Below are 24,682 nucleotides of genomic sequence, written 5' to 3' on the forward strand. Positions count from 1 at the left end.
AAATGCTGCACATATATTACGAATAGTACCGAGGACCCGGTCGAGGTCATAGACCAAAAGATGGATGACATTCTCCAATTAAAGTGGGAATTTCGCAGGAGACACAATCTCACCCTTGCTGCTGTGGGTAATGAGCTGACTGGTTGGGTGTCATGGTTGAACCCGCGAAATTGGTTCTCTGGTTTAGGAGAATGGGCTCAAGGAGTCATAATGGATGTAGGGAAGTTTCTCCTATGTATCTTAGGTGTTGTCATATCGATTGGCTTGATATTTAGATGCGGTCAGGCTTTAATGAAGTGCAAACGTAGTACCAGGGTAATGAGTCTAAGGAGTGAGGAAATTGTAATTCCAATGGATTTGATTTATGACCCAACGGTAGAAACAATGATGTGATGAAAATGCGATTATACGGTCCGTTTCTTTCACCTGTTTTTCCGTTTTCTCCAAGATAAAAAGACCCACGTGGACGAGGAATTTGACGAACCTGTATACAGACAACTGATGGATTAAAGAAGAAGTTTTGACAACCTTATACACAGATATTTGATGAACTATGCCATAGACCCCCAGTTTCCCTAGAAATTTTAAAATTACGCTAGCCCAACACTTTTGTAAGTCTATGGACATTGACAAAGCTTTTTGCCCACACTTTTTGGCAAAAGCCCAAAGAAGACTGCATTCAACAGACACCGAACAAGACTTCAACCGACAAATGTTCATTAACCTGACATAGAATACCACTGCATTTACCATAATTGTTCTTTATCTTCATTTCTACAACCTTCAGGTAATGACACACATAGTCGATAGGGAATACAGGCACAGATATCAGCAATCACATATTCCCCCATTCATGTATCATCAACTAAAATGTGCTCCCCCATTTTTGTTGCAACCAAAAGCCGAAAAGAGCTCGGTAACGTTTGACAGCCCATCCACAGACCCGTACCGCGGGATAAGAAGGAATTCAAATGTATACTTCGCAATACCTCGAAGCTTGATTTAAAACACGTACGGCACGATGATACATGACCCCCCAAACATGGATTCATACACACATGCTTCTGCTATCTCACTAGGTCATACCCTTTTCACACCTTCTTCTCTCCTCCCTTACCCAACCATGGAAATGTATTTACACCTGACATATATTTTTCTCTTTTTGAAATGTTTTAGAAAGTGGCAGTTATTATTGACTGCCAAAGGGTGGACTGTCAAAGTCAGAAAAATATCACGATGCACACTACCATATTTGCACCTCATACAGGTCCGCGCTGCGCAGGCGTGCGCTCTCCCGTGCGTGCGCATACCCGCTGTTACGTGCACCCGCAGGCGCACGGTATGCGCATTTACGGTAGAGTTTCTGTGTGCCCAGCGTGCGACTCAATCGTTACATATTTTAACTATATAATGTATTTTGTAGATCATGGTCCCCTTGATAGATTCTGAAAGTTTAGTTAATATAGCATGTTCATGGACAAAGAGATCCCTCTTTGTTTGATACGAAGGGTCAGACAAGGGTCATACAGTGGTGTTTAGTATCCATCGGAAGAGTATTTAATTAGCAATATTCCGGTGTTGGTTTGAAGCGGATTAATCGCTCGTGCGAATAGTTATAGACATAAGAAGTTTATGTCCATTTACTATTATTTGCACTTACTTATCCATGCGGCGGGAAACCTAGTTTCCCACCCACCTGAGCAGTTGGAAATAGACACAGCCCACCTGTATGAATCAACCTATGACCTTTTGTTATAATGCGAAGACGAATTCCTGTGTCCAATGAACAATGAGATTGTAGGGACCATTGAATTGTATTGTGTGTGGGGCATAAATAGACAAGCCGATCTGATCCAGCTCACTCTCTTCAACGGTTCTCATCACTGATAATCGGGAGCTGGATATTCAGAAAGGCGCATGCGATCGTTCCCTTTGTGCGTAAGTTTTCTCCGCAATCATATTGTCTTTATTGTTATTGTGAGCCATATCTCTCTCTCTCTCTCTCCTCTCCTCTTTCTCTCATTTCCCCTTAAACGTAATTGTATTGTATTGTATTTCATGTGTAGTTATCTGGTTAGTTAGTCTATGTTATATTGGTAGTGTATGACTTGTATTGTATTATTCTTTTGCAAATAGAACGTTCATAGAAGGTGTTAGAACCTAAGATCGGTATCTGTGTATTTCTTATATTTCTAAGTATTCTCAGAGCGTCGGAGACGCTCGAACAGCTTTTAAGTTAATAAGGTTACACTGTGTTACATCTACACCCTATCACTACACCAAGGTTTACTGCATAATACATTGTTTTATGGTATAGATACAAAGGTTTTACACTGTGAGCGTCAGCGCCGCTTGTGATCTCCTCGTGGTCCCGAGCGTCCGCTACGCTAATAGCGTATCATTACGTTAGTCGGCAGCCAATAGCGTGCCTGCCTGTGATCTCTTGGCCGTGAGCGAACGTGACGCTTGAGCGTCTCGACTACGGCTAAGCGATTGTTACGCAACGTGCGTACCCTTACGGTATTCCGTACGCCAATAGCGTACTGTGTTCTTTGACCTCTTAAAGGGTTTTAAGTAAGATAAATATTTAGTTTTATCACTATCCATCCATACCTGCGGTGCATTTCAGTTTTGCACAGGTTGCTGACCACCAGTATATAATATATAGCAGTACGGTACAGAAGGCCACTGCTCTACCTACCTCTGTGTCGTCAAGTATACTATCCATCCATACCTGTGGTGCATTTCAGTTTTGCACAGTTTGCTGACCACCAGTATATAATATATAGCAGTACGGTACAGAAGGCCACTGCCCCACCTACCTCTGTGTCGTCAAGTATACAATCCATCCATACCTGTGGTGCATTTCAGTTTTGCACAGTTTGCTGACCACCAGTATATAATATATAGCAGTACGGTACAGAAGGCCACTGCCCCACCTACCTCTGTGTCGTCAAGTATACTATCCATCCATACCTGTGGTGCATTTCAGTTTTGCACAGTTTGCTGACCACCAGTATATAATATATAGCAGTACGGTACAGAAGGCCACTGCTCTACCTACCTCTGTGTCGTCAAGTTTACTATCCATCCATACCTGTGGTGCATTTCAGTTTTGCACAGTTTGCTGACCACCAGTATATAGTATATAGCAGTACGGTACAGTAGGCCACTGCTCTACCTACCTCTGTGTCGTCAAGTATACTATCCATCCATACCTGTGGTGCATTTCAGTTTTGCACAGTTTGCTGACCACCAGTATATAATATATAGCAGTACGGTACAGAAGGCCACTGCTCTACCTACCTCTGTGTCGTCAAGTATACTATCCATCCATACCTGTGGTGCATTTCAGTTGTGCGCAGTATATATAGTAGTAGGCCATTGCTATTGATACTGGCATATAATTCCACACATTAAAAAATGGAGAACAAAAATGTGGAGGGTAAAATAGGGAAAGATCAAGGTCCACTTCCACCTCGTGCTGAAGCTGCTGCCACTAGTCATGGCCGAGACGATGAAATGCCATCAACGTCGTCTGCCAAGGCCGATGCCCAATGTCATAGTAGAGAGCATGTAAAATCCAAAAAACAAAAGTTCAGTAAAATGACCCAAATATCTAAATTAAAAGCGTCTGAGGAGAAGCGTAAACTTGCCAATATGCCATTTACGACACGGAGTGGCAAGGAACGGCTGAGGCCCTGGCCTATGTTCATGGCTAGTGGTTCAGATTCACATGAGGATGGAAGCACTCATCCTCTCGCTAGAAAACTGCAGTGCCACTCCTAGATGGGCCAGGTGTTTGTGTCGGCCACTTGGGTCGCTTAGCTTAGTCACACAGCTACCTCATTGCGCCTCTTTTTTTCTTTGCATCATGTGCTGTTTGGGGACTATTTTTTAAATCTGCCATCCTGTCTGACACTGCAGTGCCACTCCTAGATGGGCCAGGTGTTTGTGTCGGCCACTTGTGTCGCTTAGCTTAGCCATCCAGCGACCTTGGTGCACCTCTTTTTTTCTTTGCATCATGTGCTGTTTGGGGACTATTTTTTTGAAGTGCCATCCTGCCTGACACTGCAGTGCCACTCCTAGATGGGCCAGGTGTTTGTGTCGGCTACTTGTGTCGCTTAGCTTAGCCATCCAGCGACCTTGGTGCACCTCTTTTTTTCTTTGCATCATGTGCTGTTTGGGGACTATTTTTTAAATCTGCCATCCTGTCTGACACTGCAGTGCCACTCCTAGATGGGCCAGGTGTTTGTGTCGGCCACTTGGGTCGCTTAGCTTAGTCACACAGCTACCTCATTGCGCCTCTTTTTTTCTTTGCATCATGTGCTGTTTGGGGACTATTTTTTTGAAGTGCCATCCTGCCTGACACTGCAGTGCCACTCCTAGATGGGCCAGGTGTTTGTGTCGGCCACTTGTGTCGCTTAGCTTAGCCATCCAGCGACCTTGGTGCACCTCTTTTTTTCTTTGCATCGTGTGCTGTTTGGGGACTATTTTTTTGAAGTGCCATCCTGCCTGACACTGCAGTGCCACTCCTAGATGGGCCAGGTGTTTGTGTCGGCCACTTGTGTCGCTTAGCTTAGCCATCCAGCGACCTTGGTGCACCTCTTTTTTCTTTGCATCATGTCCTGTTTGGGGACTATTTTTTAAATCTGCCATCCTGTCTGACACTGCAGTGCCACTCCTAGATGGGCCAGGTGTTTGTGTCGGCCACTTGGGTCGCTTAGCTTAGTCACACAGCTACCTCATTGCGCCTCTTTTTTTCTTTGCATCATGTGCTGTTTGGGGACAATTTTTTTGAAGTGCCATCCTGCCTGACACTGCAGAGCCACTCCTAGATGGGCCAGGTGTTTGTGTCGGCCACTTGTGTCGCTTAGCTTAGCCATCCAGCGACCTTGGTGCACCTCTTTTTTTCTTTGCATCATGTGCTGTTTGGGGACTATTTTTTAAATCTGCCATCCTGTCTGACACTGCAGTGCCACTCCTAGATGGGCCAGGTGTTTGTGTCGGCCACTTGGGTCGCTTAGCTTAGTCACACAGCTACCTCATTGCGCCTCTTTTTTTCTTTGCATCATGTGCTGTTTGGGGACAATTTTTTTGAAGTGCCATCCTGCCTGACACTGCAGTGCCACTCCTAGATGGGCCAGGTGTTTGTGTCGGCCACTTGTGTCGCTTAGCTTAGCCATCCAGCGACCTTGGTGCACCTCTTTTTTTCTTTGCATCGTGTGCTGTTTGGGGACTATTTTTTTGAAGTGCCATCCTGCCTGACACTGCAGTGCCACTCCTAGATGGGCCAGGTGTTTGTGTCGGCCACTTGGGTCGCTTAGCTTAGTCATCCAGCGACCTCGGTGCAAATTTTAGGACTAAAAATAATATTGTGAGGTGTGAGGTGTTCAGAATAGACTGAAAATGAGTGTAAATTATGGTTATTGAGGTTAATAATACTATGGGATCAAAATGACCCCCAAATTCTATGATTTAAGCTGTAAAAAAACACCCGAATCCAAAACACACCCGAATCCGACAAAAAATTTTCAGGGAGGTTTTGCCAAAACGCGTCCGAATCCAAAACACGGCCGCGGAACCGAATCCAAAACCAAACACAAAACCCGAAAAATTTCCGGTGCACATCACTACTTAAAATGATAAATTTTATTGCAACGATTATTATTAATAAATTGGTAATGTTTGAATTGTGCACCTGCAACCTTTTTCTTTGTATGCAGTTCTACTGAAAGGTCTCCGCAGGGTCGCACCTCTCATTACTGGTGTGCACCCCAGGACCCCTCCCCTGTATACCTAATGCTGTGTATTTACATACACAATAGAAGGCCAGAGACCCCTTCTGCCTGGTGGAAGCACCCACGCCCACCTGTCCTATATATTGGTTTTAATTAGGTTCCTGACATTTCTTAGACTGCATGTAGAGCAAGGTGAGTCCTGCACAAATGTATATTGGATTATCAGATGGGGGTGCATTTCTGGGGTGTGGGTCCCCCTGGACTGTTGTGGCTGTTTTGCCTCAGGAGCAACACATATTAACACTTATTTTCATATTTACTTTCATCCCTATCGTGTGTTTTGTTTCAATGTAATTCATTTCCTTCCTTCAGTTTTCACTACTTTACCTCTCACTACTTTATCTCTCACTTCATTACCTCTCACTAATTTACCCCTGCTCTTTTCAGCAGCCTCCTTCACTAACCTATTTTCACTTTTTCACTATATATTTTTTCACTTTTGTGTTGCCCTGGGGTCACTCAGCTGCTTCATTTTGGGGGGTTCCGCACCCTAGATTTGTACCCCCCAAAATGTTAGGGACTTGCCCGACTAATGAGGTCACCTGAACGCGGTGGGCAAGCCGTTACTTATTGCCAAAATTATGCGAAGAACCTCACTTAAAATGCTAAATTATATTGCAATGATTATTATTAATAAATTGGTAATGTTTGAATTGTGCACCTGCAAACTTTTTCTTTGTATGCAGTTCTACTGAAAGGTCTCCGCAGGCTCGCACCTCTCATTGCCGGTGTGCACCCCAGGACCCCTCCCCTGTTCATTTCTGACATTGCAGCCCTGCTCTTCGTTCCGCCTTGTCGGTTTATGTAGGCCACTGTGGTCACCTGAACAGCCTGATCCTGCAGAAGGTGTGCTGCTTGAAGAAGGCCGTTGTATACGGCTCTTAGCTCCAGGATGTTTATCGGGAGAAAGGATTCTTGACTTGACCACCTTCCTTGGAAGGTTCCCCCCTGAGCGACTGCTCCCCAACCTCTTAGACTTGCATCTGTGGTTAGAAGGATCCAGTCCTGTACTCCGACCCTTCGGCCCTCCAGAAGCTGTGGTAGTTGAAGCCACCAGAGGAGCAAAATCGTAGGAGGCAACCATCTTCCCCAGAAGGCGGATGCACTGATGAACTGATACCCGGGCAGGCTTCAAGACAACCCGGACCATTGTTTGAATCACCAACGCTTTCTCTACCGGTAGAAACACCCTCTGCACCTCCGTGTCGAGGATCATCCCCAGGAAAGACAGCCTCCTTGTCAGCTCCAGATGAAACTTCGGAAGGATCAGGATCCAACCGTGCTCCTTGAGCAGATGTGTCGTGAGAGCAATGGATCTTAACAACTTCTCTCTGGATGAAGCAGATCGTCCAGATACGGAATTATGTTCACCCCCTGCTTGCGGAGGAGAACCATCATCTTTGCCATCACCTGGTGAAGACCCTTGGTGCCGTGGAGAGACTGAACAGCAGTGCCTGAAACTGATCATCTAACAGTGCAAACCTGAGATAGGCCTGGTGCGGCGACCAAATGGGAATGTGGAGGTACGCATCCTTGATGTACAGGGACACCAGGAACTCCCCCTCCGACAGTCCTGAGATAACTGCTCTCAGAGACTCCATCTTGAATTTGAAGTTCCTGAGATAAGGGTTCAAAGATTTCAAGTTCAGAATTGGCCTTACCGAACCATCCGGCTTCGGTACCACAAAAAGGTTCGAATAGTAACCTTTGTTCGACTGATGAGGTGGAACTGGAACAATGGTAGCGTCCAGAAGAATAGCTCTGTCTGCCGGCAAAGCTGGCAAGCCTGATTTGAAGAAACGGTGAGGCAGGAGAGCTTGAAACTCCAGCCTGTATCCCCTGGACATAATATCCTGTATCGAGGGGTCCAGGCCCGACGACACCCAGACGTGGCTGAAATGCCGGAGACTTGCTCCCACCTGACCTACCTCCAGGCTGTGCTGGCTCCACTGTCATGCTGAGGACTTTGAGGTACCAGAAGCCGGCTTCTGGTCCTGGAAACCTGCGGGGGCAGGCTTTTTGGATTTGGTACGACCATCTCTAAAGAAGGTGTGAGAAGGCTTGTTCTTTCTATGCCTCGCGGGCCGAAAGGACTGTGACGTGTTGGGAGTAAAAGGCTTCTTCGTAGCCGATGTAGCTGAGGGGGGAAAAGGAGACTTACCTGCGGTAGCCGTGGCATTCCACGCATCCAGTGCCTCCCCAAACAAAACCTGACCTGTATAGGGTAGGCTCTCCACACTTTTCCTGGATTCCGCGTCCTCAGACCATTGGCGCAGCCAGAGACCCCTGCGAGCCGAGATGGACATGGAGGAGATCCCCGCAGCCATGGAACCCAGGTCCTTAATGGATTCTACCAGGAACCCTGCAGAATCCTGTATGTTACATAAAAACAAATCAACGTTACCTTTATCCATCGCAGTCAAGTCCTCCTGCAGAGCGATTGACCACTTGGCTATAGCTTTAGAAATCCATGCACAGGCAATAGTAGGCCGCAGTGTAGCCCCTAAATACCTCCTGTTTTGACAGCTTGGAGACAGAGGCGTCAACTATAGGCGGGGACTCCCATTTTTTTCTATCGTCTTCCGGGAAGGGAAAAGCAACCAGGACCCTTTTAGGGATCTGGATTTTTTCTCTGTGTTTTCCCAGGCTTTTTCAAGTATAGCATTTAATTCCTTAGATGCCTGGAAGGTGAGAGGGGCTTTCTTACTGTCCGTGAAAAAGGCCTCCTCAACCTGCTCAGGAGGTGTGTCAGAAATATGTAACACATCCCGCATGGCCTCAATCATCAACTGCACCCCCTTAGCAAGTGATGCCATCCCCCTCGACACATCCTCATCACCGTCTGCTGTGTCAGAATTAGTATCCGTGTTATCCTGCATAATTTGAGCAAGAGCACGTTTGTGAGAATGTACCGCAGGGGGCCCCGAGGGAGCAGTATCAGACCATACTGCCATATGCAACCCGTTAAGAAATCTGAGAAATAGGCCCCCTAAGAGGATAACCACTCCGGTTCTCTAGCTGGGATCTGCGCTACAACAATACAATCCTGATTACATGGGATGGGATCTTCCTGAGAAGATAAATCCTCTGCAGCATATGAGACAGAGTCTCTAGACATGTTTGCTTGTACACTCCACATACACACAGGGTACAGGGCAGTCAGAGTTTCCCCCCACAAGAACGGCAGAGAGACACAGAGATTGGAGCCAACCCACACACAGAGCTATATGGGTATAGGGAGACCCTTAACCAGCGCTGACTGTGTCCCTTAATAGGTGACACAGTCTTACACAGTTTCCCCTCCCTTCTACAACCACCTGGTACTGTACAGATAGCTGAAGTTGCTCTGGAGGGACAGCTCTTCCACTGGCAGCGTATCTGCAGGCAGGAAAATGGCGCTGAACGCTGCTGGGTCCGTTCTGAGAAGTTCCGCCCCCTTAATGGCACTGTCTTCCCGCTCTTCCAAGATTGTACTGGCCTGAGGATTTTTTTGCTGGCTGAGATCTGCAGACCCCGACAGGCTTTCTGGTCAGTTTAGGGGTAAGGCGCCGGCTCAGGGCACCCCTCACAGCACCGCAACTAAGTACCACTGGGCCTCCCCCAGAGCGCAGTTGGTACTGCGTTCCTGCCCTGTAGCCGCCATCTTCACACCGGCCCCCCCGCTTGCTAGGGGGTCGGTGACTCACTCGCCACAAACTTCAGCTCTGCAAGGGGGTGGCGGCATGCTGCTGGGGTGAGCGTTCCCCTGTGGCGGGGAGCGATCTATCCCCTCTGGAGCTCAGTGTCCAGTCAGCGGAGACAGTGGCTCAGACCCCGCAGGGCGGACACTACTCCCCCCCCCTCAGTCCCTCGATGCAGGGAGGCTGTTGCCATTAGCCTCCTTGTAAAATAAAAACTCTAAAATAAACTTTTACTAAGAAAGCTCTGTAGAGCTCCCCTAGCTGTGACCGGCTCCTCCGGGCACATTTTATAAACTGAGTTTGGTAGGAGGGGCATAGAGGGAGGAGCCAGCCCACTGTTAAACTCTTCAAGTGCCAGTGGCTCCTGGTGGACCCGTCTATACCCCATGGTACTAATATGGACCCCAGCATCTCTAGGACGTAAGAGAAAAACATGCGGGTCATAGGCAATTGACCCCACTCTGTTGATTTCAGGTGTCAAATTTGTTGCCCAACTCGTTAACCCTTGCAAAAATACAGCTCCTTATTCATAATAGAAAATTATGGTTTTAAGGTGCCCAATTTGCCAGCGTATTTCATGGCCAAACCAGTGTTGGGCAAGGCAAAATACAAGCGGGTCATATGCAATTAACCACCCTCTGTTGATTTCAAGTGTCAAATTTGTTGCCCAAGACTCGTTAACCCTTGCAAAACTACAGCTACTTATTCAAAATGGTAATTTATGTTGTATGTGTCCACTTTGGCAGTGTATTTCATGCCCAAACCAGCACTGGGTAAGGCAAAGTACATGCGGGTCATATGCAAGGGACCCAAATTTGTTGCAAAACTGAATGATCTGAATAAGAAGCTGGAGCTTGAATAAGAAGTGAATAAGAAGCTGGCCGAATAAGAAACTAATGCAGCATAACTTCAGCCTCATGAGGTAGCATTCCCTATTCCACTATAACTAGAGATCAGTAAAGTGAGTCACTTCCTAAGTACAATGTAAATGAAGATCTATAGAACACACATCTGTAGAAGATAAGGAAAAGACATTCTTTTCAACCTAGTGCAACTTCAACCAGTGTTCGCAAACACAGAGTCGCAATAAAGTTGAGTGAAAATTGCGCCCGTTGCTAAGATGCAGGCTGGGAGAGGACGGCAGTGTACGGAAGAGGTGGGAACGCGCCAATCAGCAGGCAGTGTGCGGCTGGTGACGTCACTGCTGTACGGACGGCGGAGGTGTGCAGGAGCAGGTGAGATCATGGTGCTGTTAACCGGCCTGTGCCCCAGGCACAGCAGTAGATAACCGATAGCTGCCTTATGGAGCATTGACCCCTGCATGCACACTACAGGGAGGCTGTAGCTCTTGTGGGACTACTAGGTGGAGCATGCCCTCTAGTCGGGCATACAGGGATTTCATTTGCTGCTCAGGCTGCCTAAGCTTGCTGCAGTGCATATATGTACAGGCAATTGGCAATGATCCTTTGCTGTTGGTCACTATGGCATACCTAACATTAGCAGAGGTACTAGTATACATTATAATATATAGGCTTGCCATCATATCCATGTAATCCAGGACAGTTATGATATACACAGGTTCTGTGGCTGGCTAAATCCAAGCCTGCATTTCACCTGGTATTAATCAGCCGCAGAACCTGTTTAAGTCATAGGTGTCCCGGAGTAAAGGGGATATTATGGCAAGCCTAATAATATCCAGACCCTCCAACATGACCCGCCCCACTAGGTACAAAATGCTCTGTTTCTGGGCTTCCCTCTTAATTTATGATTTCCATCACCTGTGTTGAACTAGTTGAATGATAAGAAAGCTGTTTCTTCACAGGTGATGGCAATAATAAATTAAGAGGGAAGTCCAGAAACAGAGCATTTTGTACCTAGTGGGGCGGGTCATGTTGGAGGGTATGAATATCTATATAATATTGTACTATGAACTGTCCCTTCTCCATCGTGCGCAGTGTGAGTGTCATGCCCCGACGCAGTGACCGAGATGGGGCAGACCAGGAGAGGAGAAGTATAGGTGGGCTGGTGCACACCCACCATACGCTGGTCCAGTATTACATAATAGGCATAAGGTAATATAGCAGCCATACTAAACCATGTCCATGCGTCATAATACCAATATTCTGCTCCTGATTTTCATACCTATTTTTTCAATAGCAATGACCCGAGTTGAATGTTATTGACAGGAACAATTTCCAGCATTCCGTACATGGCCCAGTGTCCGGCATGTGTGAGCGGCCTCTCCGTGTGTCATATATTTTTATCGTTCTACCGTTAACTCATTATAACTTTTTTTTATTGTTGCACATCTCATTTGCTCAGAGCTGTTCCACTCTTCTCCTCCCCTTCCCTGATGGCAAAATCCCCAGATGGCTTAAAGAGCTTAGTATGTCTTCCCTGTTGGGCGATAATGCAGATAGGATTATAGCCTGCAATGATCACTGACTTGCATCTCTCCCTTCAGAGAGCGGACGTAACGCCGGGGTGACCTGACACTGCCTGTAGCTACAGTATCTCTAACTACTGATAGGTAAGGATCCTGTTCCTTCATTTGTACTTGTTTGCTTGGCCTGTTTAGTGGTAGTTGCGTTTGATGCGACAATGCCATTGAGGAACGTCCCAGGGCTTAGCTAACCTGTTGTACTTAGTGACTGTGTTACAGCGACTGTCACTGGGATTATATATATATATATATATATATATATATATATATATATATATATATATATATATATATAATCTCCTCCTCCTCCCGAGTTCTGAATGGCGTTTCCCTCTTAGGCTGAAATCTCAGTCTATTTATTTGTACCGCTGTTTGTCCTTGTGCCCTGTGGGTGGTTAAAATATGATAAGCTGTACACATTATATGGGTGTCACATGTTACCTGGAATGCTTGGGATGTGCAGTTTTCTGGATCAAGTCTTTTTTTTTTTTTCGCGCAAAAAGACACCAAACATAAAAATGTACAAAATGACACATAAAATTGACTTGTGGCCTTCCCCTCACTAAGGTGTTGTGTAGTGCTCCTCATAGTGACCCCTTGGGGCCTGATAGACAGTTGTATGCAATCGAACATGGGTGCACGCATGGAACAGTAACGCAATTTTCGCGGTGCACCGGTCCTCTATTCGTACACTTGAATATATACTCCTCCTCAGCAGAGCACTTGCACCAGGTCTAAACTTGTGCCCTGGGCAGTGGCTCCAGTCGCACACCCCTTCGTAGTAGTATACGTTACATAACAAGATTGACAAAACATAAGCATGTAAAATTGAGATGTTCTGGTTGTGACTCTACGAGCTGGCTGGTTACTAGAGGTATGTACAGCATAGGTAGGCAAACTGTGGCACTCCTGCTGTATGAAACTACAGTGGCCTGCATGGTCCACTAACCAGAGAGCAAAAGGGACATCAAGCACTGGCAATGGTCAGAAATAATATACAGGTTGAGTATCCCATATCCAAATATTCCGAAATACAGAATTTTTTGAGTGAGACTGAGATAGTGAAACCTTTGTTTTCTGTAGCTCAATGTACACAAACTTTGTTTAATACACAAAAGAATTAAAAATATTGGCTAAAATGACCTTCAGGCTGTGTGTATAAGGTGTATATGTAACATAAATGCATTCTGTGCTTAGATACAAGTCCCATCACCATGATATCTCATTATGGTATGCAATTATTCCAAAATACGGAAAAATCCCATATCCAAAATACCCCTGGTCCCAAGCATTTTGGATAAGGGTTACTCAACCTGTAGTTACTTGCATATGTGCGCACAGTCAACAAGATATATTTAATACTTTGAGTTGTGGTAAAAAGAGCAAAACAATGTGTCTGTTAATCAGGGCGGTGCTAGATTGAGGCATTGGTGGTTTTTCAGTGTGTTATATAAGGCAGAAAAAAAAATCCATACGTAATAAATAAATAGGCCCCGCCCACTTGCTTGCAATCACTCTTAGCGACGTTTCTGTCTGATGAATTGCAGAACAGTCCCCAGAACTGAAGCAAAACCCTATTTATTGAAGAACACCTTGTACAAGAAATGTGTGCTTTTGCATAGGTACAGATGGTGTAGTGGTTAGCATTACTGGCTCACAGTACTGAGGTCATGGGTTCGATTCCCACCATGGCTCTAACTGTGTGGAGTTTGTATGTTCTCCCTGTGACTGCGTGGGTTTCCACCGGGTACTCCGGTTTCCTCCCACAATGCAATAATATACAGTTAGGTTAATTGGAACCCAACAAAATGAACCCTAGCGTGAATGTGTGTGTGTGTACATGTGGTAGGGAATATAGATTGTAAGCTCCACTGGGGCAGGGACTGATGTGAATGGCCAAATATTCTCTGTAAAGCGCTGCGGAATATGTGTGCGCTGTATAAATAAATGATAATAAATAATAGGTGTTTCACAGTTGTTTAGGACACTGTAAACTCTTATTGCTAAAAAGGAGAAGACGCATAGCAGCACTTAGAACTATATTACTATTGAGAATATATTTTGAGACTGTCAGAATGTAAATGAATAAAAATGGTACTGTGGATCGCTATCAACAATTACCAGTTATTCTGAAAAATGACAATTAAACAATCGACAACAAAAAAACTAAAATTTAAAGTATAGAATATATTAAAATAAAAAGATAATGCTGATTTTAGCTATTATATAGGTCTGTTGCACTACCAGAGGATGGCAATGATCAGATGTGTCATATGTAGAGTTCATAGTCCTAAATATTTCAAACGTGATTATACATGTAGGGAAACACAGGTGACACCTTTTGATATTACTGTCCCTAGAATGATCCATTTGGTGAACAGGACTGGAGTCTACTGCAGATATGGTATCCAATGGCCTCAGTGCTCAGTTTTATGCTTCCCAAAGTTGTCTGTGCACACTTGATGCGTTTCATAACTGACTGTTACTCTTACTTCATCAGAGGGTCTTTTTTTTCTTTTCTTTCATATTGTTGTTTATTACCACAAACTTTAAGCAGTACAGTCAAAAATAAGAGAGGTCAGTGTCGGACTGGGACATGAAGGGCACGCCGGAGAATGCAGTGGTAGGGGCCCCTTCGTAAGGGCTGTGTCCAGTTAACACAGGGTGTGGCCACCCCCTACAGAGGCTTGGACATCCAAAAGAGTCCATGAAACTGACCCTCTAATATAACCGAGCACAGGTCTCCTCATAGAATCGGAAGTGAAATAATTAGCTCCACCTGTGGACCTTTTAAAATGTGTCAGTGAGTAATTAATTCACCTGTGCACCTGCTGGGTTACCTGCAAAACATGCACTGTGTGGGGTCCGGAGGACCGAGTTTGAGAACCTGTGTAATAGAGTAACAATGTATAATTTGACTACACAGTCTGGAACCATCAGAGGAAGGGGTTATATTACTTGGGGCTTCTGCTGAAGGTGTAAATAGAAGCTGGTTATATAGCATGTGTTGTTCAAATGAAGACAATGTGGCATATTTACATAGTGGCGGCTTTGATCTCAATATTTAAAACATCACTAATACTAACTACTTAATTGGCGAATTCGGTTTCCAGATGTTTCCACCTTAGAAATTGTTTTTTTTAATGATTGAATTAAGTCAAGAACATCTATTTAAACCTTATCCAACACAATTTAATTTAAAAACAGATTTTTTTTTTTTAGCACATATCAGTAATATCTATTTTTCTCTAACATCCTAGTGGATGCTGGGGACTCCGTAAGGACCATGGGGATAGACGGGCTCCGCAGGAGACATGGGCACTTTAAGAAAGAATTTAGGTTCTGGTGTGCACTGGCTCCTCCCTCTATGCCCCTCCTCCAGACCTCAGTTTGATACTGTGCCCAGACAAGCTGGGTGCTTTTCAGTGAGCTCTCCTGAGTTTGCTGAGAGAAAGTATTTTGTTAGGTTTTTTATTTTCAGGGAGCTCTGCTGGCAACAGACTCCCTGCATCGTGGGACTGAGGGGAGAGAAGCAGCCCTACTCTCTGAAGCTAGGTCCTGCTTCTTAGGCTACTGGACACCACTAGCTCCAGAGGGATCGTACGCAGGATCTCACCCTCGCCGTCCGATCCCAGAGCCGCGCTGCCGTCCCCCTCGCAGAGCCGGAAGACAGAAGCCGGGTGAGTATGAGAAGCAAAGAAGACTTCACAGGCGGCAGAAGACTCCGTTCTTCACTGAGGTAACGCACAGCACTGCAGCTGTGCGCCATTGCTCCCACACACCTCACATACTCCGGTCACTGTAAGGGTGCAGGGAGCAGGGGGGGGGCGCCCTGGGCAGCATTTGGGACCTCTTTTGGCAAAAGTTAAACATATATACAGCTGGGAACTGTATATATGTATGAGCCCCCGCCAAAAATTGCATATTTAAGCGGGACAGAAGCCCGCCGCCGAGGGGGCGGAGCTTCTTCCTCAGCACTCACCAGCGCCATTTTTTCTCCACAGCTCCGCTGAGAGGAAGCTCCCCAGGCTCTCCCCTGCAGATACACGGTAGAAGAGGGTAAAAAGAGAGGGGGGGGCACATAATTAGGCGCAAAAAACAATATATAAACAGCAGCTACTGGGTTAACATTAAGTTACTGTGTTATTCCTGGGTTTATAGCGCTGGGGTGTGTGCTGGCATACTCTCTCTCTGTCTCTCCTAAGGGCCTTGTGGGGGAACTGTCTTCAGAGAGGGCATTCCCTGTGTGTGTTGTGTATCGGTACGCTTGTGTCGACATGTCTGATGAGGAAGGCTATGTGGAAGCAGAGCGGGAGCAAATGAATGTAGTGTCTCCGCCGACGGCCCCGACACCTGATTGGATGGATATGTGGAAGGTTTTAAATGATAATGTTAATTCCTTGCATAAAAGGTTAGAAAAAGCTGAAGCCTCAGGACAGTCAGGGTCCCAACCCGTGCCTTATCCATTGTCGCAGAGGCCGTCAGGGTCTCAGAAGCGCCCACTATCCCAAATTGTTGACACAGATACCGACATGGATTCTGACTCCAGTGTCGATTACGATGATGCAAAGTTACAGCCAAAATTGGCTAAATCCATCCGTTATATGATTATAGCAATTAAGGATGTGTTGCACATCACAGAGTAAATCCCAGTCCCTGACAAGAGGGTACATATGTATGGGGAAAAGAAGCCGGAGGTAACCTTTCCCCCCTCACACGAGCTAAATGAGTTATGTGAAAAGGCTTGGGAATCTCCAGATAAAAAACTGCAGATTTCCAAAAGGATTCTTATGGCGTATCCTTTCCCGCCAGCGGACAGGTTACGCTGGGAATCCTCCCCTAAGGTGGACAAAGCTTTAACACGCTTATCCAAGAAGGTAGCCCTGCCGTCACAGGATACGGCTACCCTCAAAGATGCTGCGGATCGCAAACAGGAGGTTGCCCTGAAGTCCATTTATACACATTCAGGTACCTTACTGAGGCCGGCGATCGCGTCGGCCTGGTTGTGTAGTGCTGTAGCAGCATGGACGGATACCGTGTCTGAGGAAATTGATACCTTAGACAAGGATACTATATTGTTGACCTTGGGGCACATTAAAGACGCTGTCCTATATTTGAGAGATGCTCAAAGAGACATTCGTCTACTGGGTTCTAGAATAAATGCTATGTCAATTTCTGCCAGAAGGGTCCTGTGGACTCGGCAATGGACAGGTGATGCCGACTCAAAAAAGGCATATGGAGGTTTTACCTTACAAGGGTGAGGAATTGTTTGGGGAGGGTCTCTCGGACCTGGTCTCCACAGCTACTGCTGGAAAGTCAAATTTTTTGCCATATGTTTCCTCACAGCCTAAGAGAGCACCGTATTATCAAATGCAGTCCTTTCGATCACAGAAAACAAGAAAGTCCGAGGTGCGTCCTTTCTTGCCAGAGGCAGGGGCAGAGGAAAGAAGCTGCACAACACAGCTAGTTCCTAGGAACAGAAGTCGTCCCCGGCCTCTACAAAATCCACCGCATGACGCTGGGGCTCCACAGGCGGAGCTAGGCCCGGTGGGGGCACGTCCTCGAAATTTCAGCCACAAGTGGGTTCACTCCCAGTTGGATCCCTGGGCAATAGATATTGTGTCTCAGGGATACAAGCTGGAATTCGAGGAGATGCCCCCTCACCGATACCTCAAATCGGCCCTGCCAGCTTCCCCCCACGAGAGGGAAATAGTGTTAACTGCAATTCACAAATTGTATCTTCAACAGGTGGTGGTCAAGGTTCCCCTCCTTCAACAAGGAAGGGGTTATTATTCGACCATGTTTGTAGTCCCGAAACCGGACGGTTCGGTCAAACCCATATTGAATTTAAAATCCCTGAACATATACCTGAAAAGGTTCAAGTTCAAGATGGAATCGCTGAGAGCGGTCATCGCAAGCCTGGAAGGGGGGGATTTTATGGTGTCTCTGGACATAAAGGATGCATACCTTCATGTCCCCATTTATCCACCTCATCAGGCGTACCTCAGATTTGTGGAACAGGATTGTCATTACCAATTTCAGACGTTGCCGTTTGGTCTCTCCACGGCACCGAGAATATTTACCAAGGTAATGGCGGAAATGATGGTACTCCTGCGGAAGCAAGGAGTCACAATTATCCCATACTTGGACGATCTCCTCATAAAAGCGAGATCAAGAGAGCAGTTGCTGATCAGCGTAGCACTTTCTCTGGAAGTGTTACGGCAACACGGCTGGATTCTAAATATTCCAAAGTCGCAGTTGGTTCCTACGACTCGTCTGCCTTTCCTGGGCATGATTCTAGACACAGACCAGAAAAGGGTTTATCTCCCGATGGGGAGAGCTCAGGAACTCATGACACTGGTCAGGAACCTTTTAAAACCAAAACAGGTGTCAGTGCATCATTGCACTCGTGTCCTGGGAAAGATGGTGGCATCATACGAGGCCATTCCCTTCGGCAGGTTCCATGCGAGGACTTTTCAATGGGACTTACTGGACAAGTGGTCCAGATCACATCTTCAGATGCATCGGTTAATCACCCTATCCCCCAGGGCCAGGGTGTCACTCCTATGGTGGCTGCAGAGCGCTCACCTTCTCGAGGGCCGCAGATTCGGCATTCAGGACTGGGGCCTGGTGACCACGGACGCAAGCCTCCGAGGTTGGGGTGCAGTCACACAGGGAAGAAATTTCCAAGGTCTGTGGTCAAGTCAAGAGACTTGCCTTCACATCAACATCCTGGAACTAAGGGCCATATACAACGCCCTACGTCAAGCGGAGACCCTGCTTCGCGACCAACCGGTTCTGATTCAGTCAGACAACATCACCGCAGTGGCTCATGTAAACCGCCAAGGCGGCACAAGGAGCAGAGTGGCGATGGCGAAAGCCACCAGAATTCTTCGCTGGGCGGAGAATCACGTAAGCGCACTGTCAGCAGTGTTCATCCCGGGAGTGGACAACTGGGAAGCAGACTTCCTCAGCAGACACGACCTCCACCCGGGAGAGTGGGGACTTCATCAGGAAGTCTTCGCACAGATTACAAGTCGGTGGGAACTGCCACAGGTGGACATGATGGCATCCCGCCTCAACAAAAAGCTACAGAGGTATTGCGCCAGGTCAAGAGACCCTCAGGCGATAGCTGTAGACGCCCTGGTGACACCGTGGGTGTTCCAGTCGGTCTATGTATTTCCTCCTCTTCCTCTCATACCCAAGGTGCTGAGGATAATAAGAAAAAGAGGAGTGAGAACAATACTCATTGTTCCAGATTGGCCACGAAGGACTTGGTTTCCAGATCTGCAAGAAATGCTCACAGAGGACCCGTGGCCTCTTCCTCTAAGACAGGACTTGTTGCAACAGGGGCCCTGTCTGTTCCAAGACTTGCCGCGGCTGCGTTTGATGGCATTGCAATTGAACGCCGAATCCTAGCAGAGAAAGGAATTCCGGATGAGGTCATTCCTACGCTGATAAAGGCTAGGAAGGACGTGACAGCTCAACATTATCACCGTATATGGCGAAAATATGTTGCTTGGTGTGAGGCCAGGAATGCTCCTACGGAGGAATTCCAGCTGGGCCGTTTCCTTCACTTCCTACAGTCCGGAGTGTATTTGGGCCTAAAATTGGGTTCCATTAAGGTCCAGATTTCGGCCCTATCCATTTTCTTTCAAAAGGAGTTGGCTTCTCTACCTGAAGTTCAGACGTTTGTAAAGGGAGTGCTGCATATTTAGCCCCCTTTTGTGCCTCCAGTGGCACCTTGGGATCTTAACGTGGTGTTGAGTTTCCTGAAATCCCACTGGTTTGAACCACTCAAAACGGTGGATTTGAAATATCTCACGTGGAAGGTGGTCATGCTATTAGCCTTGGCTTCGGCTAGGCGTGTGTCAGAGTTGGCGGCTTTGTCACATAAAAGCCCCTATCTGGTTTTCCATGCGGATGGAGCAGAATTGCGGACCCGTCCACAATTTCTGACGAAAGTGGTTTCATCCTTTCATATAAACCAACCTATTGTGGTGCCTGTGGCTACTACTGACTTGGAGGATTCCGAGTTACTTGACGTGGTCAGTGCATTGAAGGTTTATGTAGCCAGAATTGCTAGGGTCAGGAAAACAGAGTCTTTGTTTATCCTGTATGCTTCCAACAAGCTTGGTGCTCCTGCTTCAAAGCAAACTATTGCTCGCTGGATCTGTAACACGATTCAGCAGGCTCATTCTGCGGCTGGATTGCCGCTGCCAAAATCAGTTAAGGCCCATTCCACTAGGAAGGTGGGCTCTTGGGCGGCTGCCCGAGGGGTCTCGGCATTACAGCTTTGCCGAGCGGCTACTTGGTCAGGTTCAAACACTTTTGCAAAGTTCTACAAGTTTGATACCCTGGCTGAGGAGGACCTTGTGTTTGCTCAATCGGTGCTGCAGAGTCATCCGCACTCTCCCGCCCGTTTGGGAGCTTTGGTATAATCCCCATGGTCCTTACGGAGTCCCCAGCATCCACTAGGACGTTAGAGAAAATAAGATTTCTCTAACGTCCTAGTGGATGCTGGGAACTCCGTAAGGACCATGGGGAATAGCGGGCTCCGAAGGAGGCTGGGCACTCTAGAAAGATCTTAGACTACCTGGTGTGCACTGGCTCCTCCCACTATGACCCTCCTCCAAGCCTCAGTTAGATTTCGTGCCCGGCCGAGGTTGGATGCACACTAGGGGCTCTCCTGAGCTCTTAGAAAGTTATAGTCTTAGAATTTGTTATTTTCAGTGAGACCTGCTGGCAACAGGCTCACTGCAGCGAGGGACTAAGGGGAGAAGAAGCGAACTCGCCTGCTTGCAGCCGGATTGGGCTTTTTAGGCTACTGGACACCATTAGCTCCAGAGGGATCGACCGCAGGCCCAGCCTTGATGTTCGGTCCCGGAGCCGCGCCGCCGTCCCCCTTACAGAGCCAGAAGCAAGAAGATGGTCCGGAAAATCGGCGGCATGAAGACATCCTGTCTTCACCAAGGTAGCGCACAGCACTGCAGCTGTGCGCCATTGCTCCTCATACACACTTCACACTCCGGTCACTGAGGGTGCAGGGCGCTGGGGGGGGGCGCCCTGAGGCAGCAATAAAAACACCTTGGCTGGCTAAAATACCTCAATATATAGCCCCTGGGGCTATATATGAGGTAAATACCCCTGCCAGAATCCCATAAAAAGCGGGAGAATAGGCCGCGAAAAAGGGGCGGAGCCTATCTCCTCAGCACACTGGCGCCATTTTTCCCTCACAGCTCGGCTGGAAGGAAGCTCCCTGGCTCTTCCCTGCAATTCTACAGTACAGTAAGAGGGAAAAGAGAGGGGGGGGGCATTAAAATTGGCACTGTATACAGTATATTATATAAAAAGCAGCTATTAGGGACATAACTCAGTTAGTCCCTGTATATATATAGTGCTCTGGTGTGTGCTGGCATACTCTTACTCTGTCCCCCCAAAGGGCTTTTGTGGGTCCTGTCCTCTATTTGAGCATTCCCTGTGTGTGTGGAGTGTGTCGGTACGGCTGTGTCGACATGTTTGAAGAGGAGAATGATGTGGAGGGGGAGCAGATGCCTTTAGCAGGGATGTCACCCCCTAGGGGTCAGACACCTGAGTGGATGGTATTATGGCAGGAAATGAGTGCACGTATAGACTCCTTACATAAAAAATTGACGACATGCCGACTGTGGGACAGCCGAGTCTTCAGCTCGTGCCTGTCCAGGTGTCTCAAAAGTCATCAGGGGCTCTGAAACGCCCGTTATCTCAGGTGGCACAAGTAGATGTCGACACGGATACTGACACCAGTGTCGACGACAATGAGTCAAATTTAATGCCCGTTAAGGCCATTCACTGCATGATTGAGGCAATGAAAGAGGTGTTAAATATTTCTGATTTACATCCAGGTACCACAAAAAAGGGTATTATGTTTGGGGAGAAAAAACTACCTGTAGTTTTTCCCCCGTCAGATGAATTAAATGAAGTGTGTGAAGAAGCGTGGGCTTCCCCTGATAAGAAATTGGTAATTCCTAAGAAGCTACTAATGGCGTTCCCTTTCCCGCCAGAGGATAGGTTACGTTGGGAAACACCCCCGAGGGTGGATAAAGCGCTCACACGTTTGTCTAAAAAGGTGGCACTACCGTCCCAGGATACGGCCGCCCTTAAGGAACCTGCTGATAGAAAGCAGGAGGCGATCCTGAAGTCTGTATATACACACTCAGGCATTATACTCAGACCAGCTATTGCGTCAGCATGGATGTGCAGTGCTGCCGCTGCGTGGTCAGATAAACTGTCAGAAAATATTGACACGTTAGACAGAGACACGATCCTGCTAACAATTGACCATATAAAAGACTCAGTCTTATACATGAGAGATGCACAGAGGGAAATCTGCCGGCTGGCATCTAAAATAAGTGCATTATCTATCTCTGCTAGGAGATGCTTATGGACTCGCCAGTGGACTGGAGATGCAGATTCCAAAAGGCACATGGAAGTCTTGCCTTATAAGGGGGAGGAATTATTTGGGGATGGTCTCTCCGACCTAGTTTCCACAGCAACGTCTGGGAAGTCAGCATTTTTACCCCATGTCCCCTCACAGCCTAAGAAGGCGGCATTTTATCAGGTTCAGTCCTTTCGGTCCCAGAAAAACAAGCGGGGAAAAGGAGGGTCTTTTCTGTCAAGAGGCAGAGGCAGGGGAAAAAGGCTGCAGCAAACAGCAGGTTCCCAGGAAAAAAAGTCCTCCCCCGCTTCCTCTTCCAAGTCCGCCGCATGACGGTGGGGCTTCACAGGCGGAGCCAGGTACGGTGGGGGCCCGCCTCAGGAATTTCAGCGATCAGTGGGCCCGCTCACAGGTGGATCCCTGGATCCTTCAAATAGTATCTCAGGGATACAGGCTGGAATTCGAGGCGACTCCACCCCGCCGTTTCCTAAAATCCGCCTTGCCGATTGCTCCCTCAGACAGGTAGGCGGTGCTAGCAGCGATTCACAAGCTGTATTCCCAGCAGGTGATAATCAAGGTACCCCTACTTCAACAAGGCCGGGGTTACTATTCCACACTATTTGTGGTGCCGAAACCGGACAGTTCGGTGAGACCCATTTTAAATTTGAAATCCTTGAACACATACATAAAAAAATTCAAGTTCAAGATGGAATCGCTCAGGGCGGTTATTGCAAGCCTGGACGAGGGGGATTACATGGTATCCCTGGACATCAAGGATGCTTACCTGCATGTCCCCATTTACAATTCTCACCAGGAGTACCTCAGATTTGTGGTACAGGACTGCCATTACCAATTCCAGACGCTGCCGTTTGGACTCTCCACGGCACCGAGGGTATTTACCAAGGTTATGGCGGAAATGATGATACTCCTTCGAAAAAAGGGAGTTTTAATTATCCCATACTTGGACGATCTCCTAATAAAGGCACGATCCAAGGAACAGTTGTTAGTGGGAGTAGCACTATCTCAGGAAGTGCTGAGCCAGCACGGCTGGATTCTGAATATCCCAAAGTCACAGCTGGTCCCCACGACACGTCTAATGTTCCTGGGAATGATTCTGGACACGGCCCAGAAAAAAGGGTTTCTCCCGGAGGAGAAAGCCAGGGAGTTGTCTTCTCTAGTCAGAGACCTCCTAAAACCAAAACAGGTATCGGTGCATCACTGCACGCGGGTCCTGGGAAAGATGGTAGCTTCTTAAGAAGCAATTCCATTCGGCAGGTTCCATGCCAGGATTTTTCAGTGGGACCTGTTGGACAAGTGGTCCGGATCGCATCTTCAGATGCATCATTTAATAACCCTGTCTCCACGAACCAGGGTGTCTCTTCTGTGGTGGCTGCACAGTGCTCATCTTCTGGAGGGCCGCAGATTCGGCATACAGGACTGGGTCCTGGTGACCACGGATGCCAGCCTACGAGGCTGGGGGGCAGTCACAAAGGGAAGAAATTTCCAAGGACTATGGTCAAGTCAGGAGTCTGCCCTTCACATAAATATTCTGGAACTACGGGCCATTTACAATGCCCTAAGTCAAGCAAAATCCCTGCTCCTACACCAGCCGGTGCTGATCCAGTCAGACAACATCACGGCAGTCGCCCATGTGAATCGACAGGGCGGCACAAGAAGCAGGACGGCGATGGCAGAAGCCACAAAAATTCTCCGATGGGCGGAAAATCATGTACTAGCACTGTCAGCAGTGTTCATCCCGGGAGTGGACAACTGGGAAGCAGACTTTCTCAGCAGGCACGACCTCCACCCGGGAGAGTGGGGACTTCATCCAGAAGTCTTCCAAATGATTGTAAATCAATGGGGTCGTCCACAGGTGGACATGATGGCGTCCCGCCTAAACAAAAAACTAGAGAAGTATTGCGCCAGGTCAAGAGACCCTCAGGCGATAGCTGTGGACGCTCTAGTGACACCGTGGGTGTACCGGTCAGTTTATGTGTTCCCTCCTCTACCTCTCATACCAAAGGTATTGAGAATAATAAGAAAGCGAGGAGTAAACACAATTCTCGTGGTTCCGGATTGGCCGAGAAGAGCGTGGTACCCGGAACTTCAAGAGGTGATCTCAGAGGACCCGTGGTCTCTGCCGCTCAGACAGGACCTGCTGCAGCAGGGCCCCTGTCTGTTCCAAGACTTACCGCGGCTGCGTTTGACGGCATGGCGGTTGAACGCCGGATCCTGAAGGAAAAGGGCGTTCCGGAGGAAGTCATTCCTACGCTTATTAAAGCCAGGAAAGATGTTACGGCAAAGCATTATCACCGCATATGGCGGAAATATGTTGCATGGT

General features: G+C 47.4%; 1 protein-coding gene across 4 annotated transcripts in view; it reads left to right on the forward strand.

The window, feature by feature from the left end:
- Nucleotides 1–10,610: 10,610 nt before the first annotated feature.
- WDCP (WD repeat and coiled coil containing) overlaps nt 10,611–24,682 on the forward strand; it is a 115,567-nt gene continuing 101,495 nt past the window's right edge. Inside the window, exons 1-2 of one of the 4 annotated variants that reach the window (XM_063915287.1) lie at nt 10,627–10,716; nt 11,946–12,011. The gene's annotated coding sequence lies outside the window, so the exon portion shown is untranslated. Of the gene's footprint in view, nt 10,717–10,755; nt 10,987–11,436; nt 11,554–11,945; nt 12,012–24,682 lie in introns of those variants that run through there. The other 3 variants (XM_063915288.1, XM_063915289.1, XM_063915290.1) reach the window with 3 other exon arrangements.

Source organism: Pseudophryne corroboree, chromosome 4 (genome assembly GCF_028390025.1).
Source record: "Pseudophryne corroboree isolate aPseCor3 chromosome 4, aPseCor3.hap2, whole genome shotgun sequence".
Taxonomy (NCBI): domain Eukaryota; kingdom Metazoa; phylum Chordata; class Amphibia; order Anura; family Myobatrachidae; genus Pseudophryne; species Pseudophryne corroboree.